The sequence below is a fragment of the Dromiciops gliroides genome, chromosome 1, assembly GCF_019393635.1.
Source record: "Dromiciops gliroides isolate mDroGli1 chromosome 1, mDroGli1.pri, whole genome shotgun sequence".
Classification (NCBI taxonomy): domain Eukaryota; kingdom Metazoa; phylum Chordata; class Mammalia; order Microbiotheria; family Microbiotheriidae; genus Dromiciops; species Dromiciops gliroides.
Window position 1 is genome coordinate 365,819,071 of NC_057861.1, and position 27,965 is coordinate 365,847,035.

Genomic DNA, 27,965 nt, shown 5'->3' on the forward strand with positions numbered 1-27,965 from the left:
TTCTCTTCCCAGGTTAAAGAGCAAGCAGATCTGTGGTTACTTACAGACTAGAGCACAGGCCAGGAGAGGGCAGAACATGTCTCTCCTTAAATTCTACCATGTGGTATCCCCTAAAGCTTGGGACAGTGTACCCTGAAAGCAGTGCCCCACTTTAAGAAGGTGTTAAAAGTGAAGAAATAGGCTGGCAAAATGATCAGAGAGAAAAAGATGCTGACCATAGAAAATTTCTTTGGTGACAAGGAAGATAAAAATACATCCACAGAAAAATATAACAAAGTCAAAGCTCCTACATCGAAAGCTTCCAAGAAAAATAAGAATTAGTCTCAAGCCATAGGAGTGCTCAAAAAGGACTTTGAAGATAATTTGAGAGAGGTAGAAGAAAAAAAAGAAAGAGAAATGAGAGTGATGTATGATGGTCATGAAAAAAAGTCAACAGCTTAAAAAGTCAAATGGAAAAGGAAATACAAAAGCTCTCTGAAGGAAATAATTGCTTAATATTTAGGATTGAGCAAATGGAAGCTAATGACTTTATGAGAAATCAAACACAATAAAGCAAATTCAAATGAATGAAATAATATAGGGCAATGTGAAATATCTCCTTGGAAAAACAGCTGACCTTGAAAATAGATGCAGGAGAGATAATTTGAAAATTATTTGACTACCTGAAAACCATGATCAAAAAAAGAGCTTAGACATCATCTTTTAAGAAATTGTCAGATGAACTTGCCATGATATTCTAGAAGCAGAAGGCAAAATAAGAATGGAAAGAATACACCAATCACCTCTTGAAAGAGATCCCAAAATGAAAACTTCCAGGAATGTTATAGCCAAATTCCAGAGATCCCAGGGCAAGGAGAAAATATTGTAAGCAAACAGAAAGAAACAATTCAAGTAGTGTGGTGGCACAGTCAGGATAACACAAGATCTAGCAGCTTCTACATTAAAGGGTTGGAGGGCAAGGAATATGATATTCTGGAGGGCAAAGAAACTGGGATTACAACCAAAAATCACCTACCCAGAAAAATTGAATATAATATTTCAGAGGGAAAAAGAGCAATTCAAGGAAAGAGAGGACTTTCAGGCATTCTTGATGAAAAGACCTGAATTGAATAGAAAATTTGAGTTTCAAAAACAAGACCTTAGAGAAGTATAAAAAGGTAAAAAGGAAAAAGAAATCATGAGGGATACTAAAAGGTTAAACTGTTTACATTCTTACATGGGAAGTTCATACTTCTAAGTCATAAGAACTTTCTCATTATTAGTGCAGCTGAATGTAGTATATTTAGACAGAGAGCACAGGTGTGACTTTATTTTGAAGGGATGATATCTTTAAAGCATTTATTTAAAAAATTTTTTTTTATGTATGTGTGTATGGGGAGGGCAATCAGGGTTGCGTGGCTTGCCTAGGGTTGTATAGCAGGTAAGTGTCAAGTGTCTGAGGCCAGATTCAGGCTTTGGTCCTTCTGGGTCTAGGGCTGATGCTTTCTCCACTACCCCACCTAACTGCCCCATGTTGATATCTTAAAAAAAAAATAAAATTAAGGGGTGGGGAGAGGAATGTAGTGGGAGAAAGGGAAAGGGAGAGATGGAATGGGGTAAAGTATCTCACATAAAAGAAGCAAGAAAAAGCATATGGAGTGAAGGGGAAGATGGTGGAGGTACAGGGGAATGAGTGAGCCTTACTCTCATCATAATTGGTTCAAAGAGTGAATAACACACATACTCAATTGGGTATAGTAATATATATTGCCCTGCAGGAAAGTGGGAGAAGAAAGGGTTAAGGGGATAGGGGTGAAGGAAGGGAGGGAAGATTAGGGGAGGAAGCAGTCAGAAGCAAAACACTTTTGAGGAGGGATAGGGTGAAAGATGATAGAAAATAGAGTGGATGGAGGGTAATACAGTTAGCAATAAGAACTATGGAAAAAACCCAAAACTTGAAGCAAGTTTGTCTGATAGGCCTCAGTTCTCAAACACATAGAGAAATGAGACAAATTTGTTGAATTTTGCCATTCTCCAATTGATAGATGATCAAAAGACATGAAGTTTTCAGATGAAATAATCAAAGCCACCTACAGCCATATGAAAAAAATGCTCTAACTTATTATCGATTGGAGAGATTAAGGTCAAAACAATGCTGGGTACTACCTCATCCCTATTGGATTGGATAATAAGACAGCAGAGGAAAATGACCAATGTTGTGGGGAATATGGGGAAAATGAGACATTAATACACTCTTGATAAAGTTGTAAACAGATTTAAACATTCTGCAGAACAATTTGGAACAATGACCAAGGGGCTATAAAACCATGCATACTCTTCGAGCTAGCAATACCACTACTAGATTGATATCCTAAAAGAGATTAAAAAAAGTTGAATTTGAAATTGAGGTGATGCCCATCAATTGCGGAAAGGCTGAACAAATTGTGGGATGAGATTAGGATGAAATATTATTGTCCTGTAAGAAATGATGAGCAGGATGCTATCAGAAGGACTTATGAAAAATGCAATCCATCAACAGAGAAAGAACTGATAGTAGCTGAATACAGATTGTAGTATAATTTTTTTTCCTGTTAGTTCCTCTTTCTAAAGATTTTTTGCCTGTTTTCTTTAACAACTTGACTAATGTGGAAATGTTTTGCATGACTGCACATGTATAACTTATATTGAATTGCCTGAGTTCTTAAGGGGGTGTGGAGAAAGAGGTAGGAAGAAAATTTGGAACATAAAGTTTTAAAAATTGATGTGAAAATTTCTTTATACATGTAACTTGGGAAAAATTTCAAATAAATAAATAAATGGGGGAAAAAAAGAAATAATGAACAGGTGGATTTCAGAAAAACTTGGAAAGACTTCCTTGAACTGATGTTGAGTGAAGTGAGTGGAACCTGGGGAACAGGTTACACAGTAATGGAAACATTGTGTGATGATCAACTGTTAAGGACTTGGCTCTTCTCAGCAGGGCAATGATCCAGGGCAATTACAAAAGAGTTATGATGGAAAATTTTCTCCATGTCCAGAAAAAGAACTATAGAGTCTGAGTGCAAATCAAAGTATACTATTTTCAATTTATTTGTTGTTGTTATTTTTTCTTGTGGTTTTTTCTTTTGTTCTGATTCTTCTTTTACAATTTGACTAATATTGAAATATGTATAACATAATTGTACATAATTGTACCTATAGCTGATTGCTTGCTGTCTTTGGGAGGGGGAGGGAAGGGATAGAAGAAGGGAGAAAAATTTGGAACTCAAAATCTTACAAAAACGAATATTGAAAACAATCTTTATAAGTAATTGGAAAATAAAATACTAGCAAAAAAAAAAAAAGTGAGGGGCAGATAGGTGGTGCAGTCGATAGAGCACTGGCCCTGGATTCAGGAGTACCTGAGTTCAAATCCAACCTCTGACACTTGACACTTACTAGCTGTGCGACCCTGGGCAAGTCACTTAACGCTAATTGCCTCACTAAAAAAAAAAAAAAAAAGTAAAAAAAAAAAGAACACACATCTGGCCCTCTTAGTCAATTAGCTTCTGCAGTTCCCTAAGGAGTCTTCTGGGTTTTATAATCCTTGCCTAATTCTAAAGTACAGCCAGGTCCCCTGAAGAATTCAGGGGATTCATTATTCACTCTTCCAGGACCTAGTTGTATCTAATGCCCTACCAGCATACTCTGCAGTCTGCTTCAGCTCCATCATGAGTTGCTTTGCCCCAGGAGGAGGATCCTTCCCCCGGATCTGTCATATTGTCAAACCTCTTGACACAATCTTTAACTTGCTCCAATTCCAACTCAGCTACCTAGCTCCCTGGAGATGATAACCTGCCTGAACTACCTTTCCAATGATTAATATATTCCCACCACATCATAGACTCCTTGTTCTAGTTATTCTGAACAACCTCTGGCTGACATTTTACAAACCCTGTTCATCATCCCTGACTGCTCACTTCCTAATTCCTTTCCCTTTTAACCTCCCTAAGCACCAAAACTTCCACTCCAAATCTACCCAACTTTTCCATTGTGCTTTCTGGAATGTTTACTTTATAGGTAACTAGTTTACATACATCTTAAACACACTTTTCTCCTGTCTACTTGCACTCTCTGAGATCTGGTCTTTTCCAAAAAATATGACATTTCTGGCTACCCTTTGCTGTAGTGCTTGAATTTTCACCCATCTGTCTCCCTTTCCCTCTTGGCATGGGAGTCAGAATATTGCTATCCATGGACATTTTCAGACTCAGTCTACTAACATAACTCATTTTATTCTCTTCTTTTAGGTTCATTCAATCCATATTTATAATCTAATCAAGATGCTGGTACCTGTTATTTGCCAACTTCCAGAACACTCTGCTTACTTCCTCAGTGAGTTCAGTGTTTGACTCACAGTTTCTGTCTTTCCCAGTTCCTACTCTAATATTAGATGACCTTACCATCCACATTGATACACCTTTAAATACCCCAACTTCCCAGTTCCTTAATTTTCTCATTTCCTATGATATATACTCCATCTCATCTCAGTTATATGGCATTCTCTTGAAGATGCCATCAATCATAAGCATTCCATTTCCATGTTCATGAATTCTGAAATTACTTTATCTTACAATGATCTTTTGATCTCTTCTATCTTCCCTTCTGCTTTATAACTGCTGATCATATTATTTGTCTTCATCAGCACTTCTAATATCTCTACCTACTCTGTTCATTAACAGGCATTCTCCTTCCTTTCTCATTTTTAATCCTTGATAAACCTGTTCAACACTATACTATCCTTTACTCTTGAGTTCCTGACCCACTTATCCTATTGCTGATCTTATCCTATTAAACCTTAGTTTTGAATTATTCCTATTATCTGTTTCCTTCACTCCAAGTCATGACTACAGAAAAATGCTGGAGAACATCATGAAATGATGCTAACTAGGTCCATTACAGATTTGTTAAGTAATCTGAATTAGACCCTCACTGTGGCAAGATAATCTTCTTACACTTCTATATTTGAGCCTTTATCATTTACATCAGTGCCTTCCATTTGTGACATTTAAAATATAAATGTGTGGTCACCTTAAATTAGAAGCTTTAGCACAAGTCTTTGGGCATTAAACATTTATTAAAGCATACCAGGTATTAATAGAAAGAGAACATGTGGAACTCAGAAAGTTAAGAAAAGGCCTATCTAACATAGAGCTCCAGCCTGGTCTGGCTCTTCCTCAAATCCTCCACCACAAGCCTGCTTCAGCTACAAACTGAACGTGGAAGCTTTTTATAGGTCCAGAGGAGAGGCAGTCCTTACACACTGCTTTAAGCTGATTGGTTAGCATCATCTAAATCTATTGTTTCACTGGACTTAAGGGTTGTCTTGTGTTGATGTCATAGTCCACAGCCTCTAAGAACACTCCCTCTTGGGAGTCAGCCGGGGTGTGGCTTTAATTGAATTAACTTTAAGTAGGTTAATCAGGAAAGTCAATTACTCTCAGTCAGTCTCACTTAATTCAATCAGTTCTAAATTAATCTCCAGGTAGGGCCTTTGGGTATCTGCCAAATTCCATTATTTTCTCACATATTCCTTGACTTTTCTTACCTTCCTGTAGTTTGACTTCTGAACTCATCATTCAACCAAAACTACTCTCTCCAAATTTGTCAAGGAACTTGTGCTATAAATGACCAAATCTAAAGGCCTTTTTTCAGTCTCCATCTTTCCAGACCTTCCTTCAGACTATGTAGCTGATGATTACTTTCTTCTTTTTGATGATTTGTTCTCTGTAAATTTTCTCTGGTTGTTCTCCATTTCTAGAATATACTCCCTCTTAACTCCCCTCCCAGAATCTCTTTTTTTATTCAATATTTGACACAAGTGCCTCTTTATAGGAGTCCTTCACTGATCCCTGAAGTGATCCTCCAGCAACTAGTGACCAGTGCTAAAATTATGTTGTATATACTTTGGTTTTTAGTAATGACAAAAACAAAATCTATATCACACTAGAGCAGAAACAAGCACCCATGTCTCTTTAATTTCCTATTATGCTGTCTCACTAGGTTTTCAATAAATGACTAAGAATATTAATGGAATGCTGCCAAGTATTCCTAGATTTATCCGTAGAAGTATTCTTAAAAAGAATGCTTGATTAAATTTTGGGGTTAAAAATTTTCCATGAATTGCTGAAACCATAGATATGGACCAGGGATGCAAGCCATGAAGCTTGCAAAAGAGTGCTATGGGGCTGATTTATACTACTATTCAATTGATATTTGAATTGTACTATATGTAAAAACAATTTACCTTTTTTGTTCCTCAGAAGTATTGTGGGATAGGTATTATTATTCCTAATTTAACAATTGGAAAACTAATTTATCTTTTTTATTGACTCGTTTCTCTTCTCTCCTCTCATTCCCTAGATAAGAACCGTTTTAGGCCTATCTTCCCTGGACTGACGTTAGATTGTACTACTCAATCACTGAAGGCTTGCCATGATTTCCTTCTACTTCTCTTTCCAATTGAAACTTGCCTCTTCTGTATTATATTCTCTAGAACTTGCAAAATGTCTAAGTTGGCAAGTAGATAACTTGCTAATCAAATCCATACTGCAAGCCAAGGAAGGAGGAACCACCTGGCACATTCTCCCCCCTCCTCCTGAGGAAAACAAAGAACCTACAATTGCTCCCAGGTAACCTACATTTTAACAATACTTCTGGGTGCACTTGCCTTCCTATTGACTCTGTCTCTTTTTTACCATTAATGATTCTAATAGGATTTGAAGATTAGATAGAAAAAGAGAGGAATAACACCATCAGTTTTAGCTAAGGTGTTTCTGGACTCCTCAAATCACAGCAGGCTGTCAGACACTAGAGATGGTATTAGAACAGAGTAAGTGGTTTAACCAATCATAGAAAATGAAAGGAGTAAGGTTGCATTCAGTAGACTGTAGGTTATTTTATAGCAAAAGTTCAAAAATTTATACCTAAGGTAGATGGCAGAAGAGAGGCACTGGAAGGTTTAAAGACAGGAAGGATTCCATTGAATACAGAATAGTAGCTATAACATACCTGTAAATGGCTGTGAATTATTGAATTATTTTTCTATTGTACTTTTATTTGTTGAACTTAAGAGTATTTTCATTTTAATAGGAAAAACTAGTTGTTTAAAAATCATTAGTATGCATTTTCTTAAATAGTACTACTTCTATAGTCAGACTTGACTAACTCTAAAAACATATTTCTTGCAAATAGATGTCATGATTTTTCAAATGCTTCAAAGTTTTTGCAGAAATCTTGGGATATGATCATAGAGAGAGATTTAATGCAGCAAACCTCAGGGTTATTTCTGCTATGAGACACACATTTCAAATAAAAGTCATTGTTGAATAACTGAAAAGGGACAAACACTTCACTTTAATCACATAAAAAATGTTATTCATCACCAAATGTGTAAGAAATGTCAAAATATACAATCATATTCTATTTCATAAATAACAAGCCTGCTTATCTGCCTCTAAAAGGAGTTGACATTCTCATAAATTCAGTAGCCATTCATATAGGGACAGGAGAAGTTGTCCCCTGCAACCAACATCGTGGCCCATGAAGCAATAGCAATTCTGGCTGTCAAAGTCAGGGGAATGGAAGCAGTTACTTCTATGAGATAATTCTCTGGCTGGAAGAGAATCCCACTTGCCATTCCTACTTGCAAGTCTTTTACCATAGGAAAACAGGCCTGGCATAACAAATATATGTCTAAGTATGAACGAGGGCTTTCACCAATTCAGGTAGAATTGCAGGGGAGTAAGAAAACTCTAGGGGTTCTATTAAATGTGAAATTTGTTTGCAGCCTATCCTATGTAGTTTAATAGTAAATAAGAACATATATACTTTTTTTTGCAATTTATCATTTAATTTATTCCCAATGACATATAAAAAATAATTTTAACATTTTTTTTTCAAATTTGATTTCCAAATTTTCTCCTTCCTCCCACTCCCTCTCATTGGGAATATAAGGAATTTGACATAGGTCATAAATGTGCAGTCATGCAAACCACATTCTCATGTAAGTAATGTTGTGAAAGAAAACATAGACAAAAATTCCAAGAAAATATTTTTTTAAAAAGGTATCCTTCATTTGCATTAAAGTTTTATGAGTTCTTTTTTTGGAGCTGGACAGCACCTTTCATCATAAGTATTTCAGAATTGTCCTGGATCATTGCATTGCTAAGAATAGACAGGTTATTCACAGTAGATCATCATACAAAATTGCTCTTACTGTGTACAATGTTCTCCTAGTTCTGCTTATTTTGCTTTGGATCAATTCTTGTAACTCTTTCCAGGTTTTTCTGAGAAAATCCCATTTGTCATTTCTTAAAGCACAGTAGTATTCCATTGATATACAACAACTTTTTCATCTATTCACCATTTGATGGACTTCCTCTCAATTTCCAATTCTTTAACATCACTAAAAGAGCTGCTATAAATAGTTTTTGTACACATAGTTCTTTTCCTTTTTGTTTTTTATCTCTATGGAATACAGACCTAATAGTGGTATTGTCTGGTCAAAAGATATGAATGGTTTTATAGCCCCTTGGAAACAGTTGCAAATTGCTCTCCAGAATGATTGAATCAGTATACAACATCACCAATAGTGCATTAGTGTTAAAATATTCCAATATTCCCTCCATCATTTGTCACTTTCCTTTTCTGTCTTATTAGCTAATCTGATGAGTATGTAGGTGGTATCTCAGAGTCATTTTAATTTACACTTTTCTAATCAATAATGATTTAGAACATTTAAAAAATCTCTATAGGTAGTTTTTATTACTTTGAAAACTTCCTATTCATATCCTTTGACCACTTACCAATTAAGAAAATGACTCTTATTTCTATATTTTGATTCAGTTTTGTGAGTGAAATTTTCCCAAATCTTAGAGTTAAATGATTCAACTTCAAAAAAATCAGTTCTTTGACTAAAAGAATGTGATTTAATGTGCTTTACCAATTTCTTTAGTAGCTGAAATTAATAGTAATGGAACAAATAGTAGATATTATGTAATATGTTCTTATGTGTGATGAGTAAAACTAAATGTGTGGTCACCTTAAATTAGAAGATTTTAGCACCAGCCTTTGGGCATTAAGCATTTATTAAAGCATAGTCAAGAGAGAATACGTGGAGTTCAGAAAGTTAAGAAGGAGCCAATCTACCCTAGGGTTCAGCCTGGCCTTCTTCTTCTTTTTATTCACTTCTGCCATATATATATATATATATATATATATATATATATATATATACAGAGCTAGGGAGCCATATATGTTGTGAACTTGTCCCTTCACCAACATAACAAGTCCAATTATAATATGATTAAATGGTCATGAGGGCAGCTAGGTGGTGCAGTGGATAAAGCACTAGCCCTGGATTCAGGAGGACCTGAGTTCAAATTTGACCTCAGACACTTGACATTTACTAGCTGTATGACCCTGGGCAAGTAAATTGACCCTCATTGCCCCACAAAAAAAATAAAAATGGTCAATGAGGTACTAAAAATAGTATCTCTAAGTTAAAGGAACCAATCAACATTGAAGGTTGTTTGATTTTAGGAATTTTCCCCAAATATTGTATATTTGGCTGACTGTCAGCCATGATGGAGCACCCCAAGCTCATCTTCATGATTTTTTTTGATGATGACCATTTGTAAATGCACATATTCTATACCATTTGAAATAGGTTCAGAAGATAATACGGGTACAGTTGTATCTAAAATTAGGTTATATTTAAGCCTTTCTGGGGTATAAAAACCACTGGATCCCTAGGCTCAGGGTCCTTTGGCAGGGTTACTCTTGCCAGAGGCCAGCTTTATTGTGAGATAGGCTCTCTCTCAATCAACTACTTTCTATGGCTTGGAGACTTTGTTTTTCTTTCCTTCATTGGACTTAGAAATTTTCGCACCAGTTTGCTATGTGTTTGAGAAATCAAGTCTTTATCAGAGAAATATACTGTATTTTTTCATAGTAATGATTACCAATGATTTCCCTCAATCCTATTTTCCCCTATTTATCCTCCCTCCCTCCCCCCCCACTGTCTATTCTCAAAAGTGTTTTGCTTTTGACTTTTACCTCCCCAGAACTGTTCTCTCTTCTATTAGCCACTTCCACTCCTATTTTCCTGTATGGTAAGATAAATTACTACATTTGAGCATGTGTTATTCTTGCTTTGAGCCAATTCCTATGATATTAAGATTCATGTGCTCCCCTATCACCTTTCCTCTTTTTTTCCCTCCACAGTATAATCTGTTTCATGTAGAAACTGCTAAATGTGTTATTCTGACTGTGGCTCCATGATATTTTAATTTTTTCTTTTTGGATGTTCGCAGTATTTTCTCCTTGACCTAGGATCTCTAGAATTTGGCTATAATATTCTTGGGAGTTTTCATTGGGGTCTCTTTCTGGAGGTGACTGGTGGATTCTTTCAATTTCTATTTTATCCCCTGGTTCTAGAATATATTAGGGTAGTATTTCTTGATAATTTCTTGAAAGATAATGCCTAGCCTCTTTTTTTGACCAAGGATTTCAGATAATAAAGTAATTCTTAAATCATCTCTCCTGGATCTATTGTCCAGGTAAGTTGTTTTTCCAATGCAATATTTCACATTTTCTTCTGCCTTCATTCTTTTGATTTTGTTTGATTCTTTCTTGATTTCTTGTAGAATCATTCAATAACTTCCACTTGCTGAAATCTAATTTTTAAGGGATTATTTTCTTCAGTGAGTTTTTGTAGTTCCTTTTCCATTTGTCCAATTCTACTTTCTAAGAAGTTCTTCTCTTTATTGAATATTTGTATATCTCCCCACCCCCCCACCCTCCAATTTGGCCAATTGTGCTTTTCAAGGCATTCTTCTCTTCACTGGATTTTGTGCTTCCTTTACCATTTGGCCTATTCTGTTATCTAAGGTGTTATTTTCTTCAGTATTTTTTGTGCCTCCTTTTCCAAGCTATTGAAGCTTTTTTTTTTTCATGATTTTCTTGTATCCTTATCATTTCTCTTCCTTTTTCCTTTATCCTCTTACTTTATTTTTAAAAATCAGTTTTGAACTCTTCCATGGCCTGGAGCCAATTATTATTTTTTTTTCTTTGAGTTTTGAATGTAGGAATTTTTACTTTGTTATTTTCTGAGTTTGTGTTTTGAATCTTTCCTGTTACCACACTATCTTTTTATAGTTAGGATCTTTTTTTCCCTGCAATTTGTTCATTTCCACTCTATTTCTTGACTTTTATTTTTATGCCAAAGTGGGACTCTGCTTCAAGAGTAGAGGAGGTGCTATCCGAAACTTCAGGATTTTTTGTGTCGCTGTTTTCAAAGGTAATTCTGAGGTCCTGTAGGTTTTCAGTTCTTCCACGGTGGTATGATCTAGGAAGACATGTGTTTACTATCTTCATGTACTGTGCACTGAACTGTGAGTGACCACAAGCACACTTTTCCATACTGTAACTGTGACCAGAATCCCAGCTACCCTGCAACCACATACTCTAGCATTCTAGTGCTTCTCTGTGCTCTGGAACTGATACCCAGGGCTGCCACCTAGTCCAAGTATAAGCAATGCAAGAGTTCTATCCCTATTGGCAACAAAGAGACCCCTGTAAATCTCCTTCTGATCAGTTGTCCAACTTCCTAGCCATTTGTGGGCTGAGTGATTTGGAAACTGCCACTGCTGCCACTGATGCAGTTGTCCCAAGGCCTGCTCCTAGTTTGCTGGCCCCTGGTATAATACTGGCCCAGCCTGAATTGAACTGCACTCCACTTTCACCCTGGTGCAACCTACTGTTCCTTATGATCTACTAAGTTATCTTGGGTTGTAAATTTGTTTTACTCTGTTTTTCTGTGGGTTTTGCTGTCCCAGAATTTATTTAGATTCATTATTTAAAGGTATTTTGAGGGGTTTGGGGGAAATATCAGGTGAGTCCCTGACGTTACTATCTTGACTGCCCTCTCCATATATACTTATGAACACATATAGTTATATGTGCACAAATACATACAAACATATATATGTGCGTATATATTCTGAAGAAATAAGGGGCAACTTTGTATCATATTTTTTATAATTCATGTAATTATTGAATCTTAGATTTTGAAGTTTCCTCAGGGCTCATTTAGTATAACAGCTATATAGACTACAAAATCCATATACAGTATTTCTAACAATTTTTCATCCTTGTCTTTGTATACATCAATGTCTGTCCCACACCCTGCCACCCATAGTGTATAGCATAGTGCTAAGTAGAGTTGTTCAATAAATGTGTGTTGAATTTAATTATTGCATTTTCTTAAATGCAATTTTCAATAACAAATAATTGATCCTACAAATTCTTAGAGGTAGTGTGAAATAATGGAGAAATCTAGTCTTGACTTCAAGAAGAGAAAGTTCAAGTCCTCTTGCTGAACCACACTATGTGATCCTGAGATCATCACCTTGCCTCTTAATGTCTTGGACAACTCTCTAAGATTGTCATGTGAAAGAGGGAATAAACTTATTGTCATTGGCCTTAGGGGAGTAACTTCTGTCCACTAATAAGGAAAGTTTCAGAGAAATAGATTTCAGTTTATTATAAAACAAAAATGAATAAAAAATGGGAAAAACAAAGCTTCTTAAAAATTTGAACTGTTCCAAAGCAGAATATATGGTACATGATTATACTTAACTGAAACTGTACATTAAAAATGTTCACAAAAAAGTATATATGACTATTTTGACTAAGGGTGATGTAGAGGGGATTTTCTATATTAGCTATGGGTTCAACCAAATGGCCTCTGAGATTCTAACTCTGATATTCTGTGATTATGGTTCTATTATGTACAGAGTCAGAGAAGAAAGAAATTCTGGCCCAAAGTAATGTGTAATAAAAGTAGAAAACAATTCTTTGATGCATGAAAAAGAAAGGAATCTGACTAGAATCCCACCTAAGATGAAGTAACATCTTTGGCGCATGAGACTGACAGTTGATTATAATCCTAAATGATGATGATTATAAAGAAGAAACTGACATTGATATAATGCTTACTATGTATCAAGCACCTGTTAAACCCTTTAATATTATTATTTCATTAATTCTCACAACTCTGGAGATAGGCACTATTGCCACCATTTTATAAATGAGGAAACTGAGGGAAATAAAGATTAAGAGATTTGCCTAGAGTCACACATCTAGGAACTAGTGAATTCTGGATTTGAACTCACATCTTTTTAACTCCTGGCATTGTACTCTATCCACTGTAACAGTTCTTTTCACTGATTATATCATCAGATACATTCATTCACCCTTAGTTCCTAGACTTTGGGAACCACACAAGAGTGTTTCATCATAGTTGTAGGGAGGCAGTCATTTAGATATGAATCCCTGATTCTTCTTTCAGGGCTACAGTGTTGTTACTTATATACTGGAATCCCAAGTTGGAACATTAAAAATCTTTTCCCATAGAAACTTTATTATCTCAGTGGTATGGTATTATGCTTTGGGTATATTATTTATTAAATGAGTTGGCAGCAGGGTTGATGTGGGAAGGCAGCTAGGTGATGCAGTAAAAGAGCTCTGGGCCTGGAGTCAGGAAGATATGAGTTCATATATGACCTCAGACTCTTCCTAACTTTATGACCTTTGAACAAGTTCTATTGCCTCTATATGCCTCAGTTTCATCCACTGTAAAAAGGGATAACAACAGCACCTTCCTTTCAGGGTGTTTTGTGAAGATCAAATGAGATAGTATTTGTAAGGTACTTAGCATAGTTCCAGACACATTGTAGGTGCCATATAAAGGCTTACTTCCTTCCCTTTTCTCTGCCTATTCACCATATAAGGAAATGCATTCTGATTTACAATCAATCTGCAAATATTCAATACACAATTACAAAATACAAAATATTCAATCACAACCCATTCCTGAATTGAGGATTGCCTATATGCACATATAACTGTGATTCAGCATATAGCTATTTATTCAAAGTAGAGTCCAAGGGCTAAAGTTAGGACCTAATATAATGAACAGTTCATTAGGAGCTTATTTGTATTTCTATTGAATAAAATATTCAACAAACATTTGCTGAATCTGATTAAGAAAAAAATGAACATGTCTTATCTTGTGTTGGATTTTACGCCTCTCTGGAAATTATCATTCTGTGAAAATATGGATATAGGGTGGACTTGATGCTAAAAATTCAAGTGTTGTACAACTCAAGCATATTAGCTCTTACTGACAGACACTAATGACTGTAATAAACTGAGTACACCACAGTTCAAACAAATCCACCATAATACTTGACAAGAAAAGTGTAAACATGATTCTAATTGATGAACCAATTAATAGCTCTTGCTTATTCAATGATATTAGACTTGCTCTGTCTTCACTCATTTTACACATACATACACACTTATGCTATTTGCTGAATGTTATGTAAAGTGTTTACAATAGTAATTATGCTTCTTTGTAGTGCCTAGTGTTTCAAATATCACCTTACTAAGGTTACACTCTCTAGCAAGTTTTAATAATGGGTGTAGGTACTCATTCACAATTAGGGCTTAATTTAAAACTCAACAATTGAGCAACAAACTAAAGACAGTATACTCCTCTTTTCATACAGTTTTTTTTTTTTTTGGAAATTGAAATAATGTGCTTAATCTCCTGCCAAATAAAATTGTATGAAATGTATGACTATCATCAATCCTAATTTCCCCCCTCTAAGGTATATACAATCCCTTTAACCATAGAAGTTTTTAATCCATAGTATCATTTTGACCTCAAATCATGATTAGATAAGGATAGGCCTTAAAGTATAATTAAACTTCACCTCATAATGTACCTTATCAGTTATCCTTTTAAGTCTGAACTTAAGGGATGTGAGATAGAACACTCACACAGATAAAATTCTGTTGTAAATATGATTATATAACCAAGTGCTAAGATTCACATAAGGTAATCCAGAAATAGGTATTACACTGTTTCCAAATGTCCACAACTGCTTATACTATAGATGGTACTGCAAATTTAGATTTGAATGTACAATTAATTTAAATTATAGACCTTTTTTTCAAAGAAAACTTCCTGGGTGAAAGCTGTAGAAAAAGAGACAGATCACGACAGGTTTTGCTGAATGCTAGGAAATGGTTTTACAAGGCAACATAGATTAGAGCCATTGATCTCTGAAATGGCAAAAAAATTCAACAAGGATATGCACTGGATTTGTTGGAGAGGCTCTGCAGGCAATGCCAATAAATAGCGTTTCTTTCTCATCAGATCATTTGCTTTTTCTCCTAATTAATCAGAGCTGGTAATAAAAGCACTTATTGAAAGAGTCACTACCTCTTGTTCATTTTTATTCCAATACATAACCTCCAACCCATGAGGCTTTTTCAACCCAAATCTTTCACGACCTACACAGGGACTATAGAAGTCACAAAACAGCCTTACAGAGAAATGACAATTCAACTTTGTTCTCTTTCTTTAAAACAGAATGAAAAACAGCAAGCAACTCTGAGCAAAGGGATATGGAATATGTATATGGAAGCTAGATTATTCTTCAGTCCCTTTCAAGTCAGTCTTTCATAGTGTATCTCCAATGCATGTTTCCTTTGGTACAATGGTGTGCAAACCACAAGACTCATATTTTTAAAAGCTCTTTTTGAAACCCAGTTATAAATGATTTGGAGAACATCTGCCAATTTAAAATGTCAGTGATAAAGTTTCAGTTCTACAACACAGAATATCTAGAGATGATTGTATATATATATATATATATGTGTGTGTGTGTGTGTGTGTGTGTGTGTGTGTGTGTGTGTGTGTGGCGGGGCTTATGTATAAATGCATATTAGCAATTATTTAAATAGAAAAACGAGGTTCTTCTCTGATAGATGTATGGCAAAGAATTTATCTTAGAAAATAGCCCACTTATTCACTTAAGAAATAGAAGAGTGAAAAGCCCACAAAATAATTATAAAACAATCAATTTTAGTTTGTGAATTTTTTTCTAACATTTCTTCTTTTGATGAAAAAAAAACAACAGAATTACAACAGATATTTTCACATGGCTTAAGAAAAAGAGGGGCAGCTGTACCATTTTTGTTTTGATAGACTACTATAAAAATCTATTTTTCCATTGTAATAATATAACTTCAACAAACACATGCATGCACCTCTTGTAATTAAAATTGCCCAAGTAAACAAACTACACAACTTTCTGCTTATCTCTCTGCAAAGTAGAATTTTTGAGATCAAATGATGATAAATGCCTGAAGTAAGTTAATATATAATTCAGAAAGATGTCTTGAAACAAACTCCATATAAACTAGGCAAGGGCTGTTTAACCCACCACAAACCATTCATGTTAAGAACATAAGGAGATTTTTTTTCCTCCTTTACTTAAAAAAATAATAAGATTCATTGTTCTAAATACTTAGCTCTACCATTGCCTTTATTTATCGTCTTTAGAAACAATATTTTCATTTGGGAATCAGAGAACATTGATTACAAGTGATAGTTTTACCTCAACCAGAATCTTTTTAATCTAAGAAAGTTAATATAATATCTAAGAACCTTCCCTTTTCCCTGGCATTTGCAAGCAGTATAATTGTCAGGAACAGTTTTACAATTTATGAGATAGGATAAATGGCTACCTAAATAATTAAAATAGGAATTTTTAAAGTAGCACAACATTTATTCCTCCCCTGTGACCAAAGAAAGTTGAAATTAAATACCTTAAAAAATTTAAAAATATGACCACAATTTAAGCATTTCCACCTCTTTTAAAACAATAAGAAAAATGCAATAAGAAATTTACCTTAAGGATCCCTGTGCGATATTTTGGTGGAGTATGCGGTAGTCAGATCCTCTAACAATATCTGCGAATATTCTTATAAATAGTTGAGATTTTTCTGAGGAAAAAAACAGGTATTGATCCATTTAGTTAACTAAAAAAATTAAAAAATCATTATAGACTACAAATCTGAGGTTTATTATGAACAAGGAAAATTATAATTACTAATAAAAATGTGTATCTTTAATAAATATTCTGTCATAAGCTGCTGTTATTGTCTTCTTTTTCCCTTTCCATCATTCAGAGATCCAGGGGCACTGATATAATGTGTTTGTATGGTCCATATTGATTGAAACTAGACTGATTAAAATAAAATCATGAGAACAATGAAACTTTTCTCTAAGGACTATTTTGTTCTATCAGTTGTCTTTGGTCAATGGGCAATCAGAGGACATTCAAAATGATGTTTGATGTTGGAAATTTTATATTAACTCACCTATGTAAACTGAAAATTCAAAGATGAATATTGTTTTCCTCACTGTCCAAATTACCCCAACAGTGGGATGAGTGGGATAATAACAGAATTTCAATGGGAACTTCCAACTTTGTGAAGCATGATCAATATGGAAAATTTCGTATGTGAAACAGCTTCATTTTAATATAGTATAATGCCACATTTCCATGAAATATTTTTAAAATTATGCTCCCTTGTCCCTCTTAAACCTGCAATTTTTTTCTTCCTTTGTCTAATCTTATAATACTTTATGTTTTTATTATTATATTTATCACATATAAATTATCATTATGTTTTAGTATTTATTTTTTACATACTTCAACAGGAATATAATGAAAAACACTATAGGGTAGTTAATAGAATGCTTAAATTGAGGACTTAACTTGGGAAGACCTGGGTTCAAATCTTACTCCAGTTACTAGTTGTGTGATCCTGGAAAAATTACTTGGCTTGAGTTTCTTCATCTACAGAATAATGATAATTATAGCACTTACTTCAAAGAATTGTGAAGTCAAATGAGATTTTTTTCCCCTGTAAAAATGCATTACCAGGGGCAGCTAGGTGGCACAGTGGATAGAACACCGGCCCTGGAGTCAGGAGTACCTGAGTTCATATCCAGCCTCAGACACTTAACACTTACTAGCTGTGTGACCCTGGGCAAGTCACTTAACCCCACCAAAAAAAAATGCACTACCAGGTAGAATGACAGAGATATTTACTTGATCCTGTTCTCAAATGATTTTATTTCTTCTCAATTTGTTCCTCTTGTTCAGTTGTGTTAGTTATGTCGAACTATTTATGATTCCATTTGGGGTTTTCTTGGCAAAGATACTGGAGTGGCTTTCCATTTAATTCTCCAGCTCATTTTACAGATGAGGAAACTGAGGCAACAGAGTTAAGTGACTTATCCAGGGCCATGCAGCTAATATCTTAGGCTGGATTTGAATCCATTAATCCATGTTTTCCTGATTCCAAGCCCAGTGCTCCATGCACTGTGCCACATAGCTACCCCATTTCTTCTGACAGGTCTTTATATTTTGTAAGCATTTTGTTATATATATATATATATATATATATATATATATATATATATATATATATATATATAAAATTAAGACTATTGAGTACGGCAACATCTATTAAAACCATTGTCCTTAAAGTTTTTTGATTATTTATTTTTTCCATTATGTTTTGATGATTTTGAACAAAAATTTAGTACAATGGTCCAGTTCCAATCTATTTTTTTTTGTTGTTGTTGAATTCTTCAGGAAGTTTTGAGTTCTGTATTTGTAGTTTGGGTATTTCTCTTTGTATGAAAGATAGTAAGCTTCTGGTGTATAAATCTAGTTACAAGATTATTTATAGAATAAATTATAAATAATTGATTTTGGGGGGCAGCTAGGTGGTGCAGTGGATAAAGCACTGGCCTTGGATTCAGGAGGACCTGAGTTCAAATCCGGACTCAGACACTTAACACTTACTAGCTATGTGACCCTGGGCAAGTCACTTAACCCCCATTGCCCTGCCAAAAAACAAAACTAAACTAAACTAAACTAATTGATTTTTGCAGCCTGTAGTGATTCATGTTACAGTGTCTGCCATTTTCTTATATAATATGTATTCAGCAAAAATCTGGGATCTTTTATGATGACCATAGTTTGGTTCTGAATTTATATCATGAACTGCTCCATTTCTATAAGCACATTCCTTTTTTTGTTGTTTTTTTGGGTTTTTGCAGGGCAATGGGGGTTAAGTGACTTGCCCAGGGTCACATAGCTAGTAAGTGTCAAGTGTCTGAGGCCGGATTTGAACTCAGGTACTCCTGAATTGAGGGCTGGTGCTTTATTCACTGTGCCACCTAGCCGGCCCCAAGCACATTCCTTTAAATTTGCTATTTGTTAGAAGCTTCTTTTGGGAAAGGAAGTGCTATTTTCTATATCTTCATTAAGATGATGGTCCCCTTGTTTCACTAATTTGTCCATATTTTTGTAGGTATACTTTCTTTCCAAATCTGTTATAAAAGCATATATTAAGGCTAGTTTATTATAAGCCTTAAATGTTTGTCCTTGTTATTGTTTTCCTCCACTGAGGTTGATTTGAGGATATTGTTAAGTCTTTTAACATATACTGCACAGAGTCTTCCCTGAGAGTTTTATGATAGATGGATCTCTCCTGGGGAAGATTGCGGTATTTCTCAATATTGTCTTCATTCCATGGTTCAGCTTGACTATGACCTTAAATCTTTCAGTGTAGACCTTTCCTTGCCATATATTAAGACTTTTACATTTAGTAAGTCCAAACAGTATTTGGATATCACTTATTAAAGATTCAAAGACATGAAGAAGGTAATAAAAGAGATTTTTTAAAATATAGTCATATAGCTTGATATCATTCATGCACATGGAATGATTAATGAAATTTTTTTACTCCCTCTTTAATTTGGAAGCCATCTTTCATTCCTTTTAGGATTGATTATAATAGATTAAAGGCAAAATAGTATCAAAATGGGATAAAAATGAATCCTTAAAATTGCCAAATTTTACATAATTTATTCTTGACATTATTATATCAATGACTTTTTAAGTAGAGAACATTTTTCCTAGTGTACATGGAATATTCTGGTTTTCTGAAGATATTTAGTTCTATCTTGAATATTTTTAGCAATGCTAAGATATGATTGTGGAAGTGTGCCAAAGGCTTTTTGATAATTCACAGAAATATTAATGTTTGTAACTTTCAAAAATCTTGCTAAATAAATACTGAATTGATATTATTTTTAGACTTTCTGTTAAAAATTGTGTGAAAATGCATTCCTTCATGATGATTGTTATAATAGACCAACTTTTAAAGATTATTTGTCTTTACTATAATTAATCAGTTAATTGTATTCATGTTATCAATCTCAAAAAAAAGACTGCTCATTTCCCTTTCAAAATCAATTGGGATGTCAGGCTGTTTTTTGTTTATTTTTTTCATTATTAGGTATGATTTCTGGCGTTTGCTTTAAGTAATGATTTTCTTTTCTTTTTCTTTCTTTCTTTCTTTCTTTCTTTCTTTCTTTCTTTCTTTCTTTCCTTCCTTCCTTCCTTCCTTCCTTCCTTCCTTCCTTCCTTCCTTCCTTCCTTCCTTCCTTCCTTCCTTCCTTCTTTCTTTCTTTCTTTCTTTCTTTCTTTCTTTCTTTCTTTCTTTCTTTCTTTCTTTCTTTTTGCAGGGCAATGAGGGTTAAGTGACTTGCCCAGGGTCACACAGCCAGTAATTGTCAAGTGTCTGAGGCCAGATTTGAACTTAGGTCCTCCTGAATCCAGGGCAGGTGCTTTATCCACTGCACCACCCAGCTGCCCTTCAGTAATGATTTTCACTGATCTCAGAGTCCTCAAACTTCCCTTCTTCATGTTTCAGTAGCTCCTTGATTTCATCCTTTCTTTAATTGAATATATGCTGAGGCATACAGTTAGTATTTCATAATTGCTGTGCACTGGTTGAGATTAAGTTATTATGTGCCTTGGACCAATGGATGCCACTGATGGGGAAGGGAGAAAAGAAGGGGGGAAAATACCAACTAGTATGAAGTCATTGCCAACAAAGGGTAAAATCTGTTTCCAATTTTATAATGTTAGAGTATTGGTATATAGTGAAAGTGTTTTATGTCTAATTTTTTTCACCCTTTTTGATATGGTTCAAATAGAAATGTTTGAGAATCAAGTTGTTATCCTGCTATTTCTTTATATGTAATGTTCTATGAACTATTTAAAAGATGGGTAAAATAATTTCCTTTTGTAGTTGAATTCAAAGTTTTAATCTCATTGAAAGCATCTCAATACAATTCCCAGTAGCTCACTGGACAGCATGGAGAGAATGTACCACATTCATTTCTGAGATTATATCTATCTCCTCAGTCAGGTTTTGTGGTATTGAAAACCTTTTTTGCTTAGTATAGCTTAGAAATTATGGTGATGTGGTATGGCAGCATCTAATAAAATATGCTTCGGTTTTTAGGATTAATATCATATCTGGACAATTGTGAGTAACATTTTGATCAATGATAATGATTCTTCTGATAAAACATTTTTGTTGATTTTGTAGCAGATTCTAAAGTCTTTATTTTAGTTTAGGGATTTGTCATCTGTAAGGCTATGAGAAAGAAAGAGCTTTGATGTATAATTCTAGCCATAAAAAATGTCTTTCTAGGCATTTGGTAGGTGCTAAATTTTTGCAGCCTATAGTAATAACTAATCAAACTTCTATCTTTTTATTGTAAAAATCACAACAGTTATTCAATCTAGTTTCCTTGAAAATAATTTGCATATGCAATGTATGTGTGTGTATATCTGTATTTCTATGTGTGTCTTTCTATGTGTGTCTGTGTATGTGATTATGTATGTACAGTGCTTTGAAAACCTTTAAATACTACATAAATGATAAGTATTAGGTATTATTTTGTTTATTACTGTTTATATTATTCAGCATTCCATTTCTTTTTGGTGATCTTTTCATTTGAATAATTACTTATTTAATCCATTAATAAGTGGTTTAACATATAAAATATGACAAGAATTGAAGTTCTATAATATTGAAAGATAATCCCATGAGCCATTATTCAAAGTAAAAGCAGATATGAAAAGAAAAATCCTGGGTACATATTTTACAATAATTTTTAATAATATTTTACCCTATGATAAGTTTACTTAAAATTATACCTACATGCTTAAGGTGTCCTTTGAATAGGAAATAAAACAATTTATTTCACTCATCATACAACAGGATGATGTGCTGGTCCTACATGTTCTTCACTTCTCAGCTTTATTATACTAAAACATAATATAGAATCTAATCTAACAAACATTGCAATATATCCATTGTATGAAAGACATCATAGAAATTTCATGGAATGTGAAGATAGAAAACAAAGAACAATAAAACAAAAACAAAAACAAAAACAATCTTTGCCCTCAAGAACTTTCTACAGAAAGGATATTCAGGTACATAAGATTACATAGAGGTAAATTAAGTAGCTATATGACAATTAATTAAAAGACATTTCTTAGTCATTTATCAATCACCCATTGTGTGACTGCCCTATGCTTAGAAGAGTAATGGATAAAACACTAAAAAGTTAAGGAAATAGGAAAGGATTCCTTATAGAGATGATCTATGAGCCATGAACTAAATGTTTTTTTTTCTGAGTGGTGGGAACAATTCATAGTCTGTTAGAACTAGAAGGAACTAGAGAAGTTATCTCGTCCTTCCTTCTCCTTTTATGCAAGAGGACATGAAAGTCACAAGAGGGTTAATCATTTGCCTTAAATCACTTGGCTAAGTTAATTAGGTCAATTCAAAACTTCAGCTAGAACTCAGGCCTTCTGGGTCCCATAATTTTCCAGTGTTGCAAGAAGCCATTCAAATGTAGGAGGCAGGGAAGAGAAAGAGGGGCTGCCACAGCTAACAGCAACATATTCTAGTTTTAAGATACTTTGCTTGCTATCTTTTTTATAGGTTCTAGGTGAAGGAAGGTGTTAAGGGGCAGGCAAAGCAAAAATGAAAATGACCTTTCATTTGACATGTACTCTAGTCAAAACATAGAACATAACAAAAGGTAATGAATTTATTATTGATCTTTAAAGCACTGACATCTACTCTACACATCATAGAACAGGCTCACAAAAGCTTTCCAACGTGATGAAATATGGGAATTTATTGAAAAGAAATTGATTCAGGTAGGATGGAATCCTTTAAGAAAACATTTTAGAGGCGCAGCTAGGTAGCTCAGTGGATAAAGCACCAGCCCTGGATTCAGGAGAGTCTGAGTTCAAATCTAGCCTCAGACACTTGACACTTACTAGCTGTGTGACCCTGGGCAAGTCGCTTAAACCTCATTGCCCCACAAAGAAAAAAGAAAAAAAAGAAAACATTTAAAAAGAACTGGGTTTATGGTTCCATGGAAAATGCAATGGGACTAGAGACAAAAGTTTTAAAATTTCCCCCACATCTGTTACAACCTGTATATCATTAGGAAACTCTCCTAAGTTCTTGGATTCCCAGTTTTTCCGTGTGCAAAATGGGGACAACAATACTTGAATTACCAACTTCAAAGAGTTATTATACACATATGATGATGTATTGGACACAAAGCAACTCTAAAATGTCAGTGCTTTAAGAATCTCTGAGGCAATCTAAGTACCCCTGAAGTGTGACCCATTTATACCTTAGTAGCTTTTGTGAGATACTGCAAAGATAAAAAACAAGACAAAACAAAACCATGATTTAATATATAGTCAGCCTTATGGTGATGATGTAATCACATACAGCTATGTAAATGTCTCACATTTATAACTATCAGTAATATTCTTAAGATATTTATGTCTTCAACTCACATAATCTTATTGGTGCTTCCATATTTTCAGTAATCTGCTATTTTTACTTGAACCAGTCATTAAAAAGAATACCTTCAATAAACAATCACTTGATTTTAATTGGAATTCAAATATTCAAAAGAATTATTTTAAGATGAGCATACGTTCACATTCCATGAAATATATACTCAGTCACATAAAAGTGTACTCTCACTCTATAGGTCACTTTTCAGAAGTTATTTATGTTAAGTCCCTTTCACCTTATTACATTTCTCTTCTAAAACATATACGGATTATGCTTTCATAGTAGCTCAAATCTCTACAAGGAATTTTTTTTTGTTGAAATGATATTTTTTAAAGAAATATTTATTGTATAATTACTTTCATTAAGGGGCTTTCATGGAAGTTATACGAATTCAAGAGAGGAGCATGTGTTTCAAAATGGATCAGAGTACCTTAGCAGTCTACATTTACTACTATTTCAGTTGTTGCTGCTGTTACTGATAATTTTAATAATAGGATGGTGGTTCTTCACACTTATTAGTTCATTGGTATTGGGAAGTTCTGATGGGGAAACCCATTCTATCAATATAGTTTATATTCTTTTTCTTTTCTTTCTTTCTTTCTTTCTTTCTTTTTTTGGTGAGGCAATTGGGGTTAAGTGACTTGCCTAGGGTCACACAGCTAGTGTCAAGTGGCTGAGGCCGGATTTGACCTCAGCTCCTCATGAATCTAAGGCCAGTGTTTTATCCACTGTGCCACCTAGCTGCCCCATAGTTTATATTCTTAAGTAATTGTCTGGGACTCTGAGAGATTAAGTGGTTTGCCTAAAATCATATAGCCAGTTACTTGTTTTCCTTTGTTCTCAAAGAGGACCAAAATGACATCATTATGCTGGAGTCAAGGTACAGTGTGGCTAACTGGTGGATCAGTCCAATCTGAGCTTGGAAGGTTTTCCACAGGTCAGGCACAAACAATCCACATGAACATTTGAAGTGGAGATGTCTAAATTTGTGTATCTCATGTTTATTTTGCACTACTGTAATTCTGCTTTGCTCACAGAATATAGCATCTTCTTTGATGAGGGCATAGGGTGCTGAACAGTTCTGTGCCAGTGCCTCTCATAGCTCACAACCAATTCCAGAATCCTTCAGACAGACCTTGAAAGTGTCTTTGTATCATTTCTTCTGACTTCCACATGCGTACTTGCCTTGTGTGAGCTTGTCATCTTTCAGCTAATTGATGATGAGGGTCTCCAGGTATTCATCATTTTTCCTTTGACTTCATCATGGTACATCATGGTGGGAGAATATGCACTCATGATGGTGACATGGTGCTTTCCTGCAAGGGGCAATCACATTGTCACGAATCTGTTTTTCCCATTTGTTGGTAGGCATACAAGCTTGTTGACCCGATTAAATTGGATTCCAAAACCTATACCAGCTTCATGGTGTTCCCCATCACTGCAGCCATGCCAGAAAAATAAATATCTATATCCAGCTCCAACTTTAAGTTGGCCTTCATTTGTCAGCCTTATTTCACACAGGGCTTCTGCTACCTGCTGAGTTCTTTCACAGCAAGAGCTGTTCATCTTTCATGTTATCCACAAGCATATGCACATGCCCTTATTCCAATGGTGAGTGGAATTTCTTCTCAAAAGTTTTTGTACATTTTTGTGTGCGTTTCAGTTGCAGGGTGTGATCCCCCGAATGCTGTGGCAAGCAGGCCAGGATTGTGTAAAGCAAACAGTTCTTTGGGGACCTTTTCTAGTCCCTCATAGCAGAAGGGGAGCAGTGTAGTCATTCAAAAAGGTTTCTTGGACACTCATGAGGTTGCTGAATCCCACTTCTGCTTCAGTCCAATAAGAAGATGACCCTATGGTCTGTGCTGCCTGTGTGCAGGGTTATGACTACATTTCCAACTGTACCTGTACTTGCTGCTTCTTCACTTTCTTTTTGCCACAGGACTTTAAGGTAGGTAAAAATGATAAAATGTTATGGGTGATATCTTTTGACTAATGCACAAATTTGATTTAAGTGAGATAGAATTATGTGAAGATGTTGGCCTTATTCTCTCTTCCAGAGTCATTGGGGTCCAGTGTCAAAACAAAGATCAAGACAACTGGTGATAGCTCAGGATGCAGTGGATAACTGATGTCTTCAAAGTCTAACCAAACTCTAAGGACTCTACAGAGCCTGCATCAGCTTCTTTGAAGGCCATTGGAGTAAATTGTTCTTATCCATACATTACAACAAGGGAAATTTTTCCCTGCTTGAAGTAGACACCCTCTAACTCACCAATGGGTTTGAGACTCTTGTTACCCTCAAACTGATTTAGCCCTTCTGCGAAATGATTTACCAGACTGTAGCCACTTCAGCTTCTTGGAGCTACAGATGAGAGTTGGATAGATCAGGTAGACACCAAAGATGGAAAGCAACCCTAAAAAGGGCTTGGCAGCCCTCACACCAGGGGCACTAGTCTTCCCTAAACACCTTACACTCCTATTGGTAGCATGTCCCAGAGAAAGAACTTGAACATAGGAATTCTTGACTCCAAGGATGGTCTTCTCTCCATTATGTTCTGGCAGTAATTATTTTGATGAGGCTTAAAGTTTCAGAAAGATCGTTGCATACTATAGTTCATGTAAATCTCACAACAACCTGGAGACGTAAGTACTGCTAGTATTGTTATCTACATTTTATAAAAGAGAAAAGTTAGACTTAGAAACACTTAATAACTATTCTATGGGCACACAGCTAGAAAGTATCCAATGTCGGATTCAAAGCCAAGTCTCATTTGAATTTGAATCTAATTCTCCTTTCATGAAACCAAATACCATTATCACTACTACTATTATTGAAAAAGTATTTATTAAGTGTCTATTGTAATATACAGTGCATTGTTTTAGGCACTGAGCTGCACAAATAAAATATATTTCTTTTCCCTTAAGAACTTGGTGTGTGTGTGTGTGTGTGTGTGTGTGTGTCTGTGTGCCTGTGTGTTCATGTTTAGAATATAATGCACATATGAAAAAATAACTATAGGCAGTCTTCTAGCTTATGAATAGATTATGTTACAATCTTTTACAATTTAGATGGATGATTTTAATAGAAACAAGTTTTTGCATGTGATGAGTATGCTAGTGTTTCAAGCCAATCAAAATAAGCACACCGGTGAAAATATATATCTGAAACATATTCTATGTATTGTGAGAATATTATTAATATTACAGGGGCCCCCTGCTGTGTGAGCATGTGACCACTCTCAACCAATCAGCTTGAAGCAGTGTGTGAGGCAGTTGGTTTGGTCCGTCGGCTTTGGGGGTTGGTGGTTGGAACCTCATGGGGTTGGTAGCTGAACCAGGAATGGTTGAGGTAGTTAGGGTTTTCCTACTATTATTCTCTCTTTGTTAACCTCTAATATCTTTTAATAAATGTTTAATATCTAAATTGTTAAACTTGTCTTAGTTAGCTTTCCCCATACGGGGGACAGGTAGGGTGACCATACACATTTAGTTTTACCCATCACAGTATTAATAGTACCATAGGCAATTAACTACCATGTATGGTGATGAGCACAATATGTATTCAGAATTCTGATCTGTTTTCTTGACATTCCAAGAAAATATATACCCTTTAGACCTTGGGATCTAAAGAATCTTCAGAGATGGAGAAAATATAACTATGGACGTTATCCACATGGAAGTAAGTGTTGAAGTCATGGTAGTGAACAAGAGAAGGAATATAGATCAAGAATCACAGAGGTGTAACAACAAAAGTTATCGTATTCAACACTTTGTTTTATCTATGTATTCATTATCTCATCATTGTGAGTGTTGCAACAACATAGATTGCAAACCATTGTCACCCTCTCACCATATAAAAATATTGTCCTGTTTCCTAATGGACTATACCCAGTGTAATGGTGGCCTTATTAAAATAGGGTGTAGGTATTGTCTAATGGCTTTGTCTGACTCTTGCCACATGAGCAGTCCATATCCTTTTTTGGAAATACAACTCTCTGTTGACATCATTTATATTATATATTTACTGAAAAGTTAATGCTGACTACTATTGCCCACCATATTCTTTTCTATTACTCTTTAAGTGACTTTTAAATTTAATTCTCCAAGATCATATTGTATTACTAGAAAAAATATTACTGTTAAAAAGAAATGGTCCTTTGTTATAGAGTGTAGTTTGAAGTTACTTATGAGGTCAAGCTTATTGTCTTAGAAGTATCTGTAAATTCTGTGTACTAATGGATGAACACCATTGAGTTGTCCAACCAATTGGATGAGAGTCTGAATAGTTGTCTTGCTTCATCTATTTGTTTGTT

General features: G+C 34.9%; 1 protein-coding gene across 2 annotated transcripts in view; it reads right to left on the bottom strand.

Annotated features, from left to right (window-relative positions):
* CDH18 (cadherin 18) overlaps positions 1-27,965 on the bottom strand; it is a 1,453,365-nt gene that overhangs the window by 1,027,274 nt on the left and 398,126 nt on the right. For both annotated transcript variants that reach the window (XM_043968707.1, XM_043968713.1), the window contains one exon: positions 16,788-16,881. The gene's annotated coding sequence lies outside the window, so the exon portion shown is untranslated. The remainder of the gene's footprint in view (positions 1-16,787; positions 16,882-27,965) is intronic.